Genomic DNA, 18024 nt, shown 5'->3' with positions numbered 1-18024 from the left:
TGAAATGTCTGTAGAGATGGACCCAACAGATTAACATAGAGGCCATTTATCCCAGAATTCCCTAATAATTGTGCTTTAAGTCAGGCCTGCAAGCTCACTTGGTTGTCTCTTTGTTCTGATAATGGGAGACCCCAGCATGCTGGACTTCTGCAGAATAAAACACTCTTTGCTTTTGCATACTATTTGAGTCCAGGGTATCCTTCTTCAGCAAATCATGGACCCTTACATTTGGGGGCTCGTCTGGGACTCCCCTAGAGAATCCTCTGACCCAGAAGTGTTTTGCCGAGTGGTGAGTCTGGGCATCCAGTTGTCTTTTGTCTTATCCATATCTGTGTTTCTGGTTTAGGTCTAATTCTATTTCAGGTTTGCTCTGGAGGCCAAGAAGAACAAAGCAGACACGTATTTTGTCACCCAGCCGGGGCATTGGAAGAGGCTCCCAACCTCCTGTCAGAGGCTGGAGAACTTGCTGCTACTTCTCTGGATTCTGAACTGGGTGTGGGACTGTGGGCCTCCCATGAGCTGGGAGAAAGATCGTCTGAGGCCGCCTTTCAGTTTGTTTTTGTTTTCCTGGGAATGTCCTTCTGTGTCTGTCTATGTGTATTCTTTTTGTGCCTTTTTTTGGTCCTTTTGTACAAATTCTTCTTTGATTCCTAGGATGGGACAGGCACAAGCACCCCACTGGGCTTGGTCCTGAACCATTTTAAGGACTTTCACAGAGTCACAGAAGACTTGGGTCTGCTTGTTCATCCCTGCGAACTAACCATCTCTTACAGGAATGAATGGCCCACTATGGCCTTAGTAGGGGACTCTCCATCTTCCCACTATTTACAGAGTGAAGGTTTAGTTTATGAGGCCTGGGCCACCCAGACCAAGTGCTATAAGTTTCACTGCTCCCCACCCTTCTTCCTCTAAGGGAGGGTCAGCCTTGGCCCCCTACCTTGCCCTCCCTTTCTCCTCCTGAGGAGGATCTCTGTCCCCCTCTTTATGTCTCTGCCCCATTACCACTGCTGCTGCTGCTGCCCCTACCCTGTGAGCACAGGCAGAGGGAAGAGCAGCCCCTGACTCTCAGAGTTCCCCTCACACTCTGGCTGGTTCTGTCCAGAGGGCTGACTCTATTACAGCCTTGCCCCTCTGGACTACGAGACCCCCAGATGCTCAGGAGAGACAGCTTTTGACATTTGTTTGTGTCATTTGCAAGTAATGGTCCTTACAACGGGAAGTCGCAGAACTTCCCATATTTAGGAAGACCATCAGCTCTCACAGGTCTTCTAGACTCAATCATGCTGACTCACCAGACCACCTGGGATGACTGTTAGCAATTGCTCCAGGTCCTCCTCATGACAGAGGAGAGAGAGAGGATCGTGGGAGCCACTCAGAAATTGGTTCCCGGCAAATGGCTGCCCACTCAATTCCAGGCTGATATCAACACATCCTTTGCTTTGATTCGACCTGACTGGGATTTTAACACTATAGGTAAGGAGAGGCACCAGATCCACCACCAGATTCTGAAGGGGGGGCCTCTGAGAGGCCTTCAGATGGCCCACAAGCTTATCTAAGGTGAGCCAGGTGATGCAGGGAAAGAATGAGAGCCCCAGGGAATAACTAGAAAGACTTTTTGAAGCTTATAGAACCTACACTGCTTTTGACCCAGAAGCCAGAGAGCACCAGTCAGCTGTGAACATGGCTTTTGTTAACCAAACCACTCCTGACATCCTTTCGAAGCTTCAGCCGCTGAATGGCTTTGCAGCCTGCCTCTGGCCCCCAAAAGCCAGCCCCTGTTTGCCTTTGAATGAGAAGACTTGGAGAGAGGCCTCAAGGGACAACTGACTTGGACAGGCCTGCCTCAAAGATTTCAAAAACTCACCCACCACCTCTGATGAGTCACTGCATAAGGACTTGAGTGAATACCAGTGGGCTCACCCCCGAATAACTGTGCTCCAGTATGTATTGCAGCCTCCCTCCCCCACTTGGAGACATGCCAGGAGGCCACAGGAGACCTGCTACAGGAACTGAGTCAACTTGGCTACCAAGTGTCTGCTAAGAAGGCCCAGCTTTGTCAACTTGAGGTCACCTATCTGGGGTACATATTCGGAGTGGGGTAGGAGGGCAGCCAACTCATGCTGTCAGACGCCCAGAAGCAAACCATCCTTAGCTTCCCAGTCCCATCAACCACAAGGCAAGTACAGAAATTTCTGAGATCTGAGATCTGAGATCTGTAGACTTTGGGTGCCAGGGTTCACTGAGAAGGCCAAACTGTTATTGAGGCCATCAGGGGCCAAGAAGAGAATGGACTTCTGAGATGGACATGGCTTTCAAGGCTCTAGAAATGCCTTGGCCCTCCCAGACATTCACAGGTCTTTCCACCTGTATGCAGAACATAATTTCTCTTGAGCTTTCCCTTCCCCTTTCACACTCCTTTCCTCTTGAGAGAGAAAGTTTCTATCTAAAAAGGACTACTGGTCAGGACAGATGGCTCAGAGGACAAATGCACTAACACCTAACAACCTGAGTTCCGTCACCGGAATCCCCGTGGTGGAAGAAGAGAACCAGCTCTCACAAGTTGTCCTCTGACCTCAACCCAACTTTTAAAACTGTTTCTTGGATGAGCGATTGTTACAAAATCTGGTTCTGGTTCCAGTGAAAACCACCCTTAGCATGTTGTCCTTATCCACTCTGTATGACTCTAGGACTGTCATACAGAGGAAGCTGATTCTAGGCCTTAGTGATGTATTATAGATTATAGATTTATTGTATGTAGACGCAACTCCATTGCAAAAGAAATCATGAGCTGATCATAGGGATGCTAAGGATACATTATAATGCAGGGGGAAGGGTCATATCTTCAAAGAAGCCACAGAATTATTGGTGTGGGCCACTTTTATTCGAAGTATCTAGATAGTCCCATAACCACAAGTGGTTTTTTTTTCTGGTGGTTAGTTTATGCATCTGGATATTAAATTTACACAGGACTTCTATAACTCTAATAAAATCCAGATTCTTTTTTCCATCGACACTATATAAGGTCTGGAAAAACACTGATTTCTTTTTATGGAACTCAGACCTAGATTGGAGCATATTGTTTCTAGAAAATAGTCTGCTGTGTGTTTTGAACCCTATTATAGGTACTCTGGTCATTGTTCATCTAACATGTGACTTTCATACACTTGTATGTGTTGTTTTGTATGTTAGGTGTTTCCTATTTTATAACAACATACCATATGGTCAATACATGATTGTGATACCTTTAGAAATAAATGTCCCTTATTTATTAATCATTTCTCATACTTTTTCTTACTAAATAATTCTCTTGCGTTTAGAGACATATCATATTAGTTTTCTGTATCCGATACAGCTTAGAATGGTATCAAGTAGACAGCAGATAGACAAGAAGTACTTGACACTTGTTCTCTGGGTTATAGAGGGAAAAAAATAGTCATTGCATCGAGCTGGCATTTCATGGAATCTAGAAACTCCGCTGCTTTAGAAACCAAGTCATAGGAGTTCCGGAGTGTATGGGTCTCTGGAAAGTTGGCCAATGGCACGTGACAGAGACAGCCGTATGTATCACGGTGTTGACTAACGAAGGTCAAGGAAGTGGTCTAGCTCTCCAGTACCCTCAGAGCTCATTCTCTGGCCAGAATAACGCCCATTTCCCTACCCTTAAGGCTGAGAGGCTGGAGAAAGACTTCCTCTTCCATATAGAATCAGAACAGGGACAAACACAAGCTCAAACAATCCTTCATCCCATGCAAAGAGCGGCACAAGTCAACCTCTCTCAGTGAGTGATGACTCCTGGTGTTAGCAGCAGATGAGCGAGTCCCGGGATGTAAAGCCTGTGTCAGCTGGCTATTCTGACATGCCTGCTCCCAACCCTGGCTTGAACTTGACAGCTCCTTCTCACCCCATCTCTCTTTTGATTTGCTAAATTACAACTTGATTCTACTCCCTTCAGGCTGGGCTATCAGTGTAGTTTGAACCTTACACATTGAATTCATGAGAAAAGTTCCTCTGCAGAACTTCCAGTTGCCTCTGTTGGGGCGCCCTGTGGCAGGAGATTAGAAATAGATGAAGGGAAGAAAGATTTTCAACATTAGCATTCGATTTGACTTTGAATTACTCAGCCACAAAATCAAACTCTCACTTTTAAAGCAGAAAAAGCCAATGAGTTCTTTCTTTGTCCATTTGTTTGTTTACTTTTAAATATGTAGTTTTATGTTTAAGTGTGTGTGTGTGTGTGTGTGTGTGTGTGTGTGTGTGTGTGTGTGTGTGTGTGTATGGGGTTGGGGTGCACATGTGGCTGTGATGCCCGTGGCTGCCAGAAGAGGGCATTGGATCCATGAACCTGGAGGTGAAGTCAGTTATCAACTGCCCAGGGTGGGTGCTGAAATCTGAACTAGGGGACCTGAGTAAGAGCAGTAAGTAGTTTTAATGGCTGAGACAACTCTCTCAGCCTTGTTTATACACTTATAGTCTAAGGCCAGGAAGGTGTATATTTTGTTTTGTTTTGTTTCCCAGACCAAGGTGGGGGTGGGGGTGTGAGTGGGGCATTTGATACAAAGTCTCATTCATTTTTTCCCTCATTTATAAGTCGGAATTCACATGGAAAGATTTTCAATTTAAAGAAAATAAAGTGGATAATATTTTTTTTAAAAAGCATGCACTCTTTTTAAGTTTGAGAGCCAGTGATTCGAAATTTGAACACAGCTTTTCCAAAATATATTTCAAAGTAGAGAAAACTGGAGTCATCTGAGACTCTCTCCAGCATTGCAGAATCCCGGACCTTTCTAGGACACCTTCAAATTATCCTTCCCAGCAGATCCAAGATCAAATATAAAACTGAAAATTAACAGACATAATTCTGAGGCTCTTCAAGTTGTGCTGATCATTCCAGCTTGTTAACTTTAATTATGGATTTTGTGTTAAAAAAATTAAACAAGGTGTACTATTGAAAGGAAGACACTCGGTTTAGACTAAACCTTTGTCTGAGCAGAGCTATTTATGAAAACAAGAAGAAAAAAAAGTGTTCTTTATTAAAAATAAGATCTGTACAATTTGAATTTTTTAGGTTGTAGTTCCAGGGTATTGCCTTTTTTCCCCCTCTTGTTCCTTTCTTTCCTGGTCCATCATAATTTCCCAACACTAGAAAACAATGCACCATTTAGAGCTTAAACCATAGGCCCAACTCTCACATTAGGCCTTTTCTATTTCTGAAGGAGTCGGCAAATACTAACTTGAAGTTGATCATTCACCATGTGCCCCCTTCCATCTCCTGGGATTATCTGAAGCACTTCGCTGCTCCCAACCACATGCGTGGTCTTTCATTAGTGAAAGCTTTGATTATACAGTTTGCTCACTGTTGGACTCCCGAGGCTTGGGTCTGAACCCTGCAATTTGATGATTGTCTGACTTTACAATGCAGATACCAATTGCGGATAATACTAAGTAAGGGCGTAAGTGCTACGGCCAAACACGGGAACAGACTCTTCCTTTATTCACTTGCTCACACCGTGCAGCTAAGCGGGTGCAAATGGTCAAAGTCAAACAGTGCAAAAGTCCAGTAACGATCCGAGGGATTAATGCTGCTCATCTCCTATGTCCAGAGGGAAAGATAGAGAACTCAAACCTGGTGGGTAAAAGGCTCGTGGAGTGAAGCCTTTTCAGGAAAGACCCTGAATGGTTGCACCTCTAAGGATACTCCTAAGGGTGCTAACATCTCTGCCTCTCCTTAAGTAACTTAGCAAATCTATCCAAGTTCTGCCGGGACACATGGATGCAAATAAAGATGTCTTTGGTGATGTGTGCCAGGCTTAGGGGAGATATAGTTTGTGATCTAGGATCTGTTTTCTATCTGGTATGTGGACAAACATGGATACTGGATGAAAATCATGAGGACTAGACTGGTCCTAGGTGTGGTTGAGGAGAAGGTTTATTGTAGATATGAAGGAGAACAGGGCCAGCGGCATCTGGAAGGGTCCAGACTGAACCGGGCCAGCAGAATGATCAGAGTCAGGAAAGGAGCGGGTAGGAGGGAGCAAGAGAAGAAGAGAAAAGGGCGGCAGTGGCGGCGGCGGCGGCGGCGGCGGCGGCGGCGGCGGCGGTGGTGGTGGTAAGAGAGAAGCTGAAGACCAAGAAACCAATGGACCAAGGGACTAAGAGGGCATGTATGTAGCCAAAATGTCTGGGTTCTATAGGGAAGAGAAATGGGGAATGGAAGGCAAGGCAAGGCAAGGCAAGGCAAGGCAAGGCAAGGCAAGGCAAGGCAAGGCAAGGCAAGGCAAGGCAAGGCAAGGCAAGGCAAGGCAAGGCAAGGCAAGGCAAAGCAAGGCAAGGAGAGGGGAGGGAGGGGAAAGGAAGGGAAAGGAAGGGAAGGGGAAGGCAAGGGAAGGGAAGGGGAGGGGATGCAAGGCAAGGCAAGCAAAGGAAGACAAGGCAAAGGAAGGCAAGGGAAGTCAAGGAAATGAAAGGCAAGGCAAAGGAAGGGAAGGGATGAGAAGGCAAGAGAAGGGAAAGGAAGGGAAGGGGAAGGGAAGGGAAGGGAAGGGGAGGGAATGCAAGGCAAGGCAAGCAAAGGAAGACAAGGCAAAGGAAGGCAAGGGAAGTCAAGGAAATGAAAGGCAAGGCAAAGGAAGGGAAGGGATGAGAAGGCAAGAGAAGGGAAAGGAAGGGAAGGGGAAGGCAAAGGAAGGGAAGGGAGGAAGGGAAAGAAGGGAGGGGAAGGCAAGGGAACGGAAAGGAAGGGAAGGGAAGGGATAAGGTATAGGGTGTGTTGGCCAGGATGACTCTCTCTAAGGGTAATTGTCAGTAGGGACTAGGGAGGACTGGTGGCTAGATTCCACTTTATATATTAAACAGGCACCTTAGCTAGCCGTTTGTCCCAGATTTCTTTGAGACATAACAAATGCAAGATTGTCGGCAATCATCTGCAAGCCTTAAACGTGTTCTATGAGACTCAAGGGGAGGAATCAGTCACTCTGTGTATGTCTGAACCTTCAAAGTGGCCACTAGTTGAGTTACAAGAGGCCTGGGCAGGAGGAGACAGTGGCGTGAACAAACATGGAAGTCATCTTTACTGGTGCTGCCTGCTCAGAAGCCAAGTCAGACAGAATAAATGCAAGCAACAGCATCATACCCCTCACTGTTTTAAGTCTTTTAAATCCACTCCTCCATTCCAAACTTCTGGGAAAGAGAAGTTAAAATGGCTTTTGGGTCCTAAGCTCTTTGGAGAAATAACATGCTCTGGGGTGGGGGTGGGGTGTGACATTTGATAGCATTTTCTCTGCTCTCAACTCTGAGTGCCTGAGGGGCTAAAGGAAGTGGTCTGAGAAGTGTGAGTTTCCTTTAAACACCAGTGTATGACCGGAACGCAATCAGCAGCTCTCCACGGAGTCCAACGGAATGGAATCTGATGGATAGGAGTCACCAAGGCTCTTCAGCACAGTACAGGTCTGTCCTGTGTTACCCTTTACACACAAAAGACCCTCTTAGGAAAAATGTGGTCAAAAAAATCATACACTGCAATTAACGAGACCCCCAAACTACACAATGCAGTGAACTTCTATACAGTGACGGTGGCCATTCAGAATGGAAGTTGTGGAGTTTTACATTGGTTGTCATACTTCTCCTGCCAATATATTTCTATGTACTTACCCACCACCGAAAACAGACAACAAAAACTCCATGGCAGAAATAAAAATAATTAGCCCTATACCATCTTTCATAGCTCACCTCTATGACCCTCACTCAGTCCTTCTCATCCCCCGATGTTTAGCCTTTCTTGTTTCCCTTTCCTTCATGCTATTCTGCACCTATGCATGCATTTGTTTACATATGAGCATCCATTATTGGCTAGATACCACATACGAGGGAGAGCCTGGGCTTTTCTTCTCCTGAGATTGTGTGACCTCTACAACACATCAGTCCAAGCCCATCCATTTTCCTGTAAGTTTTGTGATTTCATTTTCCTTTAGAACTGAGTAGTATCGTATTGCATATATATAATTTTATTATCTATTCATTCATTGATGGACAATGATAGCCAAAGCAAATAAAGCCGCAGTAAATGTGGGATGAAAATATGTCTATGGGAAGGTAAGGAATTCTCTGGATACAAGCCCAGGGGTCAATTAGCTGGGTCATATGGTGGCATTTACACCCTGGGTGGTGTTTTTTTTTTTTTTTTTTTTTTTGTTTCACATTTTGATCAGCCACCTAAAAGGGTGTGAACTATGTAAATGAGAATGCTCAGATTTTCAATTTTCCATTCTCTTTTCTGTGATTATTGACCTCATAAAAAACAAAGACATTTAAATTCTGTGTATGCGTGTGCATCTCTGTGTGGGTATGTGCATGTATGGGGGTGCAGGTATTTACAGAGGCCAGAAGGGGGTGTCAGATTCCTTAGAGCTGGAGTTACGCTTGGTAACTGAAAGTTTCATTTTTTAGTAAGAGTTGGAGAACATGAAGCCTATGCCTAACACAGCCCCTGGGTGCTCTTGGCTTTGTTGCTTCCAAAGACAAAGACCAATAATTTGGACATACAGACCCTAAGAGATTGCAAGCAAGAGCATATTCATTTCTGACCCGATAACCAATGGGACTCCAGAGTCTGTCCTTACAAGTTGTCCTGAGACAGTTCTCATGGAAAATTGGCCCCCCAGAGCCCCCAGTTCAGCTCTGCATGGTGCTGCAACGATACCGTTGCTCTCTAGGTGTCCATGATGTCAGGTGCTAAAGAGTTGAAAGAGTTGGGAAATTTCCACCCTGTTGCAGTCTTTCGTTTTACAAATATTTCCATTTTGTTCAGTTCAGAAGCCACTGAGCAGCTGTAGGGATGACAGTCCCCGAGTAGTCAGGACATACCCTGCAGATACTGGCTTAGAGGGAAGAAAAAGTAACTGGAATGGTTAGCGTCCATGGTAAGGCATGAGGGTTGAAGGCTACTAAAAGCTTATGTCAATTCTGTCTATAGATTGAAAAAAAGAAAAAACCAGCTGAGTCCCCTTAACACTAGCCCTGTTCTTATTCATCAAGGAAAGGGCAGTAAAGAGGAACATTGCATCTCCCAGAGTGGGGCCTCCACTAAAAATAAAAAATAAAGGTTTACACAACAGCATTGATGAGGGAAACAGAGGAACTGTTTGAGGAAGGAGTGGGCAGAGCTTCTCCTATACGAGCTTCCCATAGTGCCTTGGGAAAGGTGCTGCGTGATTAGACTTGATGATGGTGCCCCTGGTCTCGGAACCAGCATGGTAACCGTCACCTCATGCTGCCTGTGTGCCCACTCACTTCCTGCTCAGTTATTTTCCATGTTCATCTCTTGAGTTCCCCCAGAAAATCCTGCCGACGGGGCAAGGTTTTCGGTGGGAATCATGAATGGAGTAGACGCCGTTCCTCCGAGCAGGCGCACCAGAGCTTCTATCTCCTGAATGAAAGTCCTCCTTTGTTACCTAGCTGCTGATGCCGGCTCTGCGAGTTCTCAGAGGCTTCCTCTGGAGGGCCCCAAGACGTACGCAGAATTCCCAGGGCACCCATAGAAAAAATCAGAAGCACATACGGAACGCTCTTCTGGAATCTACTAGTTTGATTCCTAAGTGGCACAGGAAGATGGGAGCCAGGGAAGTTGTGTGACAGGGGACAACCCATGTCACCCACAACGGAAAATATGAACACCAGAAATTTTCCTATTCTAAACAATGTGGGTTTAAAATATACTCTCTGGAGCCTCTCCTGAATGTACAAGCACGGTGCTATTTATAGTGGTTGGTGTGTACTTTACCAAGATTTTTATTCCAACAAAGGAACTGTATGTAAGGTAGGCAGCCATTGGGATGGAAAAAACACTCTCATATTTCAAACTTAGTCACTCGGTTCTAACCTTAAATATAATATCAGAGACCTCTCTAATTGTAACTGGAAGAAGCCAGCATACCTGGTAACTTTTGCCAGACCAATAGAAGCATCAGGTGTGTGTTTAAAAAAAAAACAAAAAAACAAATGAAGGATTAAATTATTTCTGACCAGGAAGACAGTTTTTCAATACACGTGAATGTTTCTAGTGTCATTTTAAAAATGTTTACAAAGTTGTGTTCTCCGATGTTTAAAAAAACCGAAGCCTTGGAGCGTAGCTTACATAGCTCGCATGGTAATCAAATCCTTTATTTATACATAGTTCCGAGTTACACTGTGCTACAGTCCTGCTATAAATAGTTAAGAATTCGACACCAGAGGTGTCCCAATTAATGTGGAGTTATGACGAGCTAAGGCGTGTCCCCAAGACTGCCCAAGAAGTCATGGCCTGGCAAGCAGGAGCCTCGTCCGATGTTATTCACAGAGTGCGCTCATGGCTTCTCCCCAGAAGGATGGGGAGCTGCTGAATACAGCTGCATCCTCCAGCTCACCATGATTTCCTGCCCCAGGGATTGACTCGCAGCACCGTTTTGGGCCTCCAGGATGATGAAGCCAAGAACCTCCCAGAACACTCCCAAGCACCTGAGCAAGAGTCCCCTTACTAACATTCTGGAATATTCTACCATCATCCCTGCTCGCTTTCTCCATCTGGCCAAATGACAGTTACAAATGTGGATCTCTCAGACCTGCTGGTCAGTGAGGACAGTCAAAGGGATGGACTTTGATATAAGAATGTGATAGTTTTCATTACATTCTTTTTTTTTTTTCTGTCTTCAGATGAGAATTCATCATCGTTCACAGGACTGAATACTTCACTCGTGTTCCCAGCAGGAGACAACATATGACTCCTTTGATCCTATGAGTTTAGAAAGGCAAAATCTCCAAGCTGTCTCAAGCAAATGGGCGGCGATTAACATCTTTATCTGAGAGTCTGTAGCAGTGGTCCTCAATCTTTCTAAGGCTGTGACCCTTTAATACAGTTCCTCGGGTTGTAGTGACCCCAACCATAAGATTATTTTCCTCGTTGCTTCACTGCTGTAATTTTGCTATTGTTTTGAATCGCAGTGTAAATATCAGTGTTTTCTGATGGTATTAGGTGACCCCTGCGAAAGTGTCATTTGACCCCCAAAGGGATCTCAAGCCACGGGTTGAGAACCACTGGTCTAGAGGTACTCTTTTGAGTGTCTCACAACAAGGCACTCTCAAAGCCATCCCTTAAAGTCAAGTGACCACATTCAGAATGTTGCTTTAACTTAATGGCTTATTCAGGACTCTGGTTACCTGTCTGAGTGAAGCAGCCAAAGGAAGGCATTGAAGAGGAGCCTTCAGGGGATTCAGTGGCTTTGCAAATGTGCTAACTCCAAAGTGGAGTCATGAGTTTGTGGTGGTTTGTATGTGCTTGGCTCAGGAGAGGGCACTATTTGGAGGTGTGGCCTCATTGGAGCAGGTGTGACCCTGTTGGAGTAGGTGTGTCACTGTGGGCATGGGCTTAAGACCCTCACACTAGCTGGCTGGAAGTCAGTCTTCCACTAGCAGCCTTCAGATGAAGATGTAGAACTCTCAGTTCCTTCTGCACCATGCCTGCCTGGCTACTGACATATTCCTGCCTTGATGATAATGGACTGAACCTCTGAACCTGTAAGCCAGCCCCATTTAAATGTTGTCCTTATAAGAGTTGCCTTGGTCATGGTGTCTGTTCATAGCCGTAAAACCCTAACTAAGACAGAGTTCATAGGGGTGTGCAGTACAATGAGTTAGAGCCCGCCCCTTTGTCTATGTCATATCACATTGTTTTGTGTATGTCTACTTTTCATGATTAAAATAGGCAAAACAGTCATTCAGAATAAAATGTTTCAAAATTATTTTATAAAAATCATAGAACTTTCATTATTGATACACACGTAGACAGACAGACATATATATACACACACACACACACACATATATATAGTTGCTTCTGAGAAACTTCCATTATTGCTGTGATAGTATTGAATCAAATTACAAATTAAATAATGTGAAAAAGCAAACTATAATTTCATAATGCAAAATTATTTATAATATATAATGAAAATAAACATAAAGACTCATTTAATGGAGATAAAGCTACGATGTGTTAGGAACAACACTGTCTCTTATTATTTATTGACTTAATTTCAAACCATTGAAAACTGTAAAGACTCTTACCAAAAGGTACATTTTCTTTCACATCTGTGGTTCTCAATCACTTTCAGGTAAGCTGAAACAAGACTTGAACTGAGTAGCAATTAGATACTAGGCTAACAACACAGGGACAGTGCCCAGCTCAGTAATACTCCAGAGGGCAACTGACAACTGGTCGAGTTTCCTGGAAGAGATTGATTTAGTCGATGGAGAAACAGTGACGACAGTAAATGCTGGCTGTGCACTAATCATGCACATAACTCTACATCCATGATTCTCTTCATGACACCGAGGCAGAAGACTATTAGGAAGCTGTTTCTAGTTGATAACATGGTGCACTGATCAAAGCCACACAATTCAGATTCAGAAAAACGTTATCATGTTATCAGAGCATCCATATGATTTTAGTATCCCTGGATGCCTGTCTGTCGTGCTGATTTCTCTGCATGGACCAAATAAGCTTGCCAGGTCTGTGAGAGGTCTCATTATTCATTTTCACTCACTGTTAGAGACAGAGGAGCAAGAAACACTGAAGCAGTCGTTCAAGACAAAGTAGCAGCTAATAGGTCTGCTGAACGTCAGTGCCAGAATACCTAAACATACACCGTCCTGCCCTTTCCCCAGAGGACTCCTTATAAACATCATATATAACTGTAAAGACAAATTTACTAGTGTTTTAAGGATTTTGACTAGCTTATGTGTCACGCTTTTTTTTTTCCAGATGAGAATAAAGTTATGGACTACCATGTCAGGTTCTTAAGTATTTCAATTCCTAGGCTGGACGATGATGGTGTACGACGCCTTTAATCCCAAGCACTCAGGAGGCAGTGGCAAGTGGATCTCTGTGAGGCTGAGGCCAGCCTGGACTACAGAGTGAATTCAAAGACATCCAGAGCTACACAGAGAAACCCTGTCTCTAAACAACAACAACAACCACAACGACGACAGCAAATTCAGGTGTAGTACCACAGTGTAGGCTGCTTTCAGGAAATGCAAGGTTAGTATCAATTGGACTAAATGGGTCACTTAGGCATCAATGGAAGTAAAGATACTGTCAATTAGAAAAGGGGAAGGGGGATGAAGGGAAGGAAGGTTAGGCCCGAGTGTGTGAACTTTACTCTTTTGTGGCTAGATACAAATAAAGAGAACCCGGCAATCGTAACCTAAGAGAAGAGGATTTATTCTGGATCATGGTTTAGGGAATGAAAGCCATCAGGTCAGGAAAGGTGCGAGAGTGGAGCCGGACCTTGCCTGTGGTAGTGGGAGTGTCAGGTTGCTCATTTCATGGGGCCAGGAAGCAGAGAGACATGGAGTTGGCCTGTAACTCTCAAGCCCTGCCCCATGTCCATGTTCTGCCAGCTAGGCCTCAGGCCCAGAACGGTTCTACAACTTTTCCAAATGGCTCCTCCAGCTAGAGACAGTGTTCAAATGCATGAGTCTGAAGGGGGCATTCGCACTGTAATCACGGTGACCGGAAGTTGGACTGAAATGAAACCGTTTCAAATATGCATGAAAGGGGGATGGAGAGGTGGTTCAATGGTTGACTTGCTGCCCTTCCAGAGACCTGAGCTTTCGTCCCAGATAGCTAGTTGGGTGGCTCTTGTAACTCTAGCTTCAGAGGAAGCAGCATCCTCTTCTGGTCATAAGACATATGCATAAAACTCTGCAGAAGTGTTTTTAATGACTGAAAGAACTTTAATAGAAAATATAGAAACAAAATTCTAAACCAAAGGCTAGTTGCCGCCCGCTCCCCCCAACACACACCTCTTTTCTGTTCTTTTTCTTCTTTTTGGAGTAATCAATCTTTTAAGAGAACTTTTTTGGGCAAACGTAAGTACCTTAATGATTTACACAGTTTCAAGAGAATGTTTCATTTAACTTCCTAATGGAAAATAATGTTCTGCTCAGACATCTTAAAAAGTATTTTTAAAGACTTGTACTTGAGACCCAAGGTCATGATCTAAACATTCTGAATAAGTGTTTTCATGTGCACTTGTCTGTAGTTTAACTGTCGATGGGGCTTGGTATTAAATCATGGGGGAAAACATCAATGATTCAGCTCTAGAAGGGGATTTTTGTGGATCAAATGGATTTTAAAAACTTGCTTGTTTTTCTAGAGCAGTAAAAATATTTACTTTCAAATGTCTAATCACCGGGATATTTCAGAAGCACATAAAAATGTATGAATGATGAAAACAGCTAGCGTGTTTTCTTTCCCTTTATTTATGTCTCTGAGCCTCGGATCTGATAACAGTTCTACAATAGAGGCCTTTCTTCTAATGGAAAGAGGAGCGGCCGCTGGGTGTGGAAAGCGCATGCTGGGAGTGTAGCGAGTTCATAACTTGGAAAGTGAGAGCCCTGGCTCTCGGCTTGGTGCAGAGGAAGCCTGACACAAAGTGTGGCTACCAAAGACCTGCTCGCAGATAGAAGCACCACCGAGGCTCGCTTCTCGGGAGAAGACACCGGAGCTCAGAATCGTGTCCGCTAAATGTGAAAGAACGGCTCAGAGTGAGTTCAGGTTGCCTCTTCTGTGTGATAGAACCTGGATGCCCATCAAACCCACTCACCATTCTTCATGAAATAGCAAACTCCGGCTTCCTAGGTCAGGGTGCTTGCATTCTCCGAGATGTATAAAAGCCCAGTTATAATTTTAATTTTTTAGGTTGTGTGTTGCAGAAATTGAATTAGCTAATAATTATTGATGGCGATGCCCACTGATGTAAAATGCTAAACACTGTGTTAATGCTTCCTTACCTCTTCTCATCCTGTAAGAGTCTATGAAACGGATACTTTCATCGACCCTCATGTTATACAGGGGCAAGCAGAACATTTGGAAGATTACCTATCCTAACGGTGCTCGGCCATTGAGGGCTGATAGACCTAGGATCGATACCACAGATCTAACAGTAAAGCCCAATGCCACAACTGCTACGCTTTGACATTGATACCACTTAGTGTTCCTTCCTTTACATAGAACAATGGTTCTCAACCTTCCTAAGGCTGTGCCCTTTTAAAACAGTTCCTCATGTTGTGGGGACCCCCAACCATGAGATTACTTCATTGCCATTTCATAATTGTAATTTTGCGACTGTTATGAATCATTAGGTAAATATCTGGTGTGCAGGATATCTGATATGCGACCCCTGTGAAAGGATTTTTCAATCCCCAAAGGAATTACAACCCATACACATCTACCTATAAACCTGTGTATGAATCTACTTATGCCTTCCCGCTATGTTTACTGCTGTGTTGTTATTGGTCCGCATTTACTGGATACATTTCAAAGGTCTGGAACATCTCTGTACCAAAGTAGGGAAAAATGGCTCTGCAAATGTACAGATCCTTCCGTAAATGCCTGTGTGCCCACAGTCCGCACAGTAAGTCCAGGGAGGGGCAAAGGAAGTGACACAGAAGCAGGTGGCTCCAGTTTTGTGATGATGAGCATGATGCCCAGAGATACCAGTGGAGTGTGTGTGTGTGTGTGTGTGTGTGTGTGTGTGTGTGTGTGTGTGTGTGTGAAGTAAACCCAGAAACAGATAGAAAAGCAGAATAGATGCGGGTAACTGTTTATTCCCGTGGGGTTAGTGGAGAATAAAAGCAGCAAAAGTCAGTATTTATTTACACATTTATTGCTCACACAGGCAACTGACTAAAACGCAATTGAACTTGAAATGCATACAAACAATGCCTTTTTGCTCAGAAACATTACACTAAGAATTTTCTCTGGCTATGCACAGATTCCCTTCTGCCAACCGAAGTGTCTTTCTTATGCTTTTGATCAAGATCTCTCTCATCTAATCTGACTTCCTGACTCCTGGCACACTATCCCTACAGGTGGCTGTTGGTCTCTACGGGTCTGTGTGGAACCTTGCTCTTTATGGATTCTCTTTCTATATGTATACATGCATTTGTTGTAGTATAACACTTCATTTATCTATTTTTATGGTGCTGGAGGTTGAGCCTACAGCCTGAATATGCTGGTCAAGCATTCCAACCCCGAAGAAAATGCCCAGTCCTCTGCCCTGAACAGAGCATAGAACGAAAGAGATGTCTGATAAAAATGTGTTGAGAACAGATGAATGCATCTGTAGCCTTGACCCTTGGATCAACTCTATCTGCATTTACTCTACCGCCATTCCAAATCTGGCATGACTTCTTTTTGTTCTCCATATCCAGTTGACATTTACGTCTTCCCCTGCCTGGCCTTAGGCATATTTTACAGGACCTTAGAACTACCTTTTTTTTTAAATGTAAGATTCAGTATTCCTTATTTGACTTCAAATCAAGCAATATCCGATCTATTGCAAACAGAAGTAGACAATTCCAAAAGCAAGAGGAAATAACCTCTATTTCCCCTGAGAAAACACTCATTCCTGTGACAAAGGAAGCCAGGGTCTGGAGTTAAAGGAAGAGGAAGGGACTAGCCTAGGGTCTTACATGCCCTTTGTCCTCAGATCCGAACTATGATTTTAGATAGCCCTTGATTCCTGGTTTGGCCATCTGTTTCCTGGACACACCCTGAACTTGCCATGAAGGCGAGCTGGACCGTAAAGTCTAACTTTCACTACTGCTATGAATGATCATCTTACCAAATGCTAATGTGGTTGACCTAATTCCAGCACAGCAGACCTATACAGTGCCCCTTGAAACACGAACAGGGAAAACCAGCACAAACATAGGGCCATTGTTAAGCACAAGCAGAGATGTAGACAGAGATGTTGGTTAAACAATAATTGGATAAATTTGTATATATTTGTTTTAGGTTATTAAGGGAACCTAATTAAGCTTTGGTGCACAGGCTTTTTACGACCGACATTAGCAGAAGATAAATCCTTGTTCACACATCACCACCGCCCTGGAAAGCATGAATGGGGCGGCTGTGTGGTCAATTCTTAGAGTTCTGGCTGTGAGAAAATGAGGCTTATTCACTCCGAGGCACAGTCTGGCTTAAACCACTATAAGATGTTTCTCTCACTGCCTGTTGATGTAGAACCCTGTCTACCGTGGTGCTTACTCTCCGTTCCCAGCATCCCTCTAGCCCCAGCATTCTTCAGGCTCCTCCACTGTTGCTCTGTTTTCTGTGCTATCGGCTCCTACAGTTCTTTGAGATACGGAAGTGTCTACCTGCTGATTACCTTCCTCTCTCCCATCTGGTCAGACGCTTAGTCCTGGTCAGTTCTGCTCAAGAATCCAGGAGAACCCAAGGCCAGTGGGTAGCACTGCATTAGGCAGAGTAGGTAGGAGGTGTGTTCCTCCTGCTTAAACGGTGCCTATGTCTTCAACGTCCTCTCAATTTCAGGTCTAATCCTTCCCCAGGTCTTCTCCATTTCTCTGCTGTTTTATTCCCCATGTGATACATTTCCATTATGTCTTTATGACCTTTTACTCCTTTCAGCTTTTTTATTGCCATGACAGTGGGTTTGTCCCAATGGACGTTTCTTATAAGATTTTCTCTTCTTTCTAGATAAAAATCCAAGTTCCCTATCTTCTTAACATCTGGGGAAATCCCCATGTTGACATGATTTCTCCCTGAAATTCAACACTATGACCACCCACAACGGCTAAGAATAGAGTCTTCCCACCTTTTCCCACTAGAGACAAAACTTTTCTTGGTGATGCCTGATAAAAATGTGTGAAGACAGATGAACGTGCCTGTAGCTCTGGCCCTTGGGACCGCTCTGTCTTAGGCTAATTTACTCTATAGTCATTCAGAACCGGAGCTTAACAGTCTTCAGACTTAGAGCTTTCCCTGCTCCTGACAGGCTTCCTAATCGCCACATGGAATCTCTTTCCTCCAAGTGACTGCTCTGATTCAGGCTCCCATGACCGTATGGGTAATACCAATCTATCAGTGCCACTAAATCTCAGTCCACCGTACCTAACTTTTACCACCATACTCTCATTCCATGTAGCTCCCTTGTGAGGGTCTTAAGATACTCGTCTCTCAAGCTCCCTGCA

General features: G+C 44.2%; 1 protein-coding gene and 1 long non-coding RNA gene across 15 annotated transcripts in view; one reads left to right on the top strand and one right to left on the bottom strand.

Annotated features, from left to right (window-relative positions):
* Positions 1–18024, bottom strand: part of Cald1 (caldesmon 1) — a 181180-nt gene that overhangs the window by 75064 nt on the left and 88092 nt on the right. The window lies entirely within an intron of this gene.
* LOC120102254 (uncharacterized) lies at positions 7985–10921 on the top strand. Its single transcript, XR_005503512.2, has 3 exons — positions 7985–9811; positions 10416–10598; positions 10684–10921. It is a non-coding gene; the product is annotated as an uncharacterized LOC120102254 (long non-coding RNA).

The sequence above is a fragment of the Rattus norvegicus genome, chromosome 4 (assembly GCF_036323735.1).
Source record: "Rattus norvegicus strain BN/NHsdMcwi chromosome 4, GRCr8, whole genome shotgun sequence".
Taxonomy (NCBI): Eukaryota; Metazoa; Chordata; class Mammalia; order Rodentia; family Muridae; genus Rattus; species Rattus norvegicus.
Note: the sequence above shows the minus strand (reverse complement) of the source record. Positions and strands in the feature narration are given on the sequence as shown.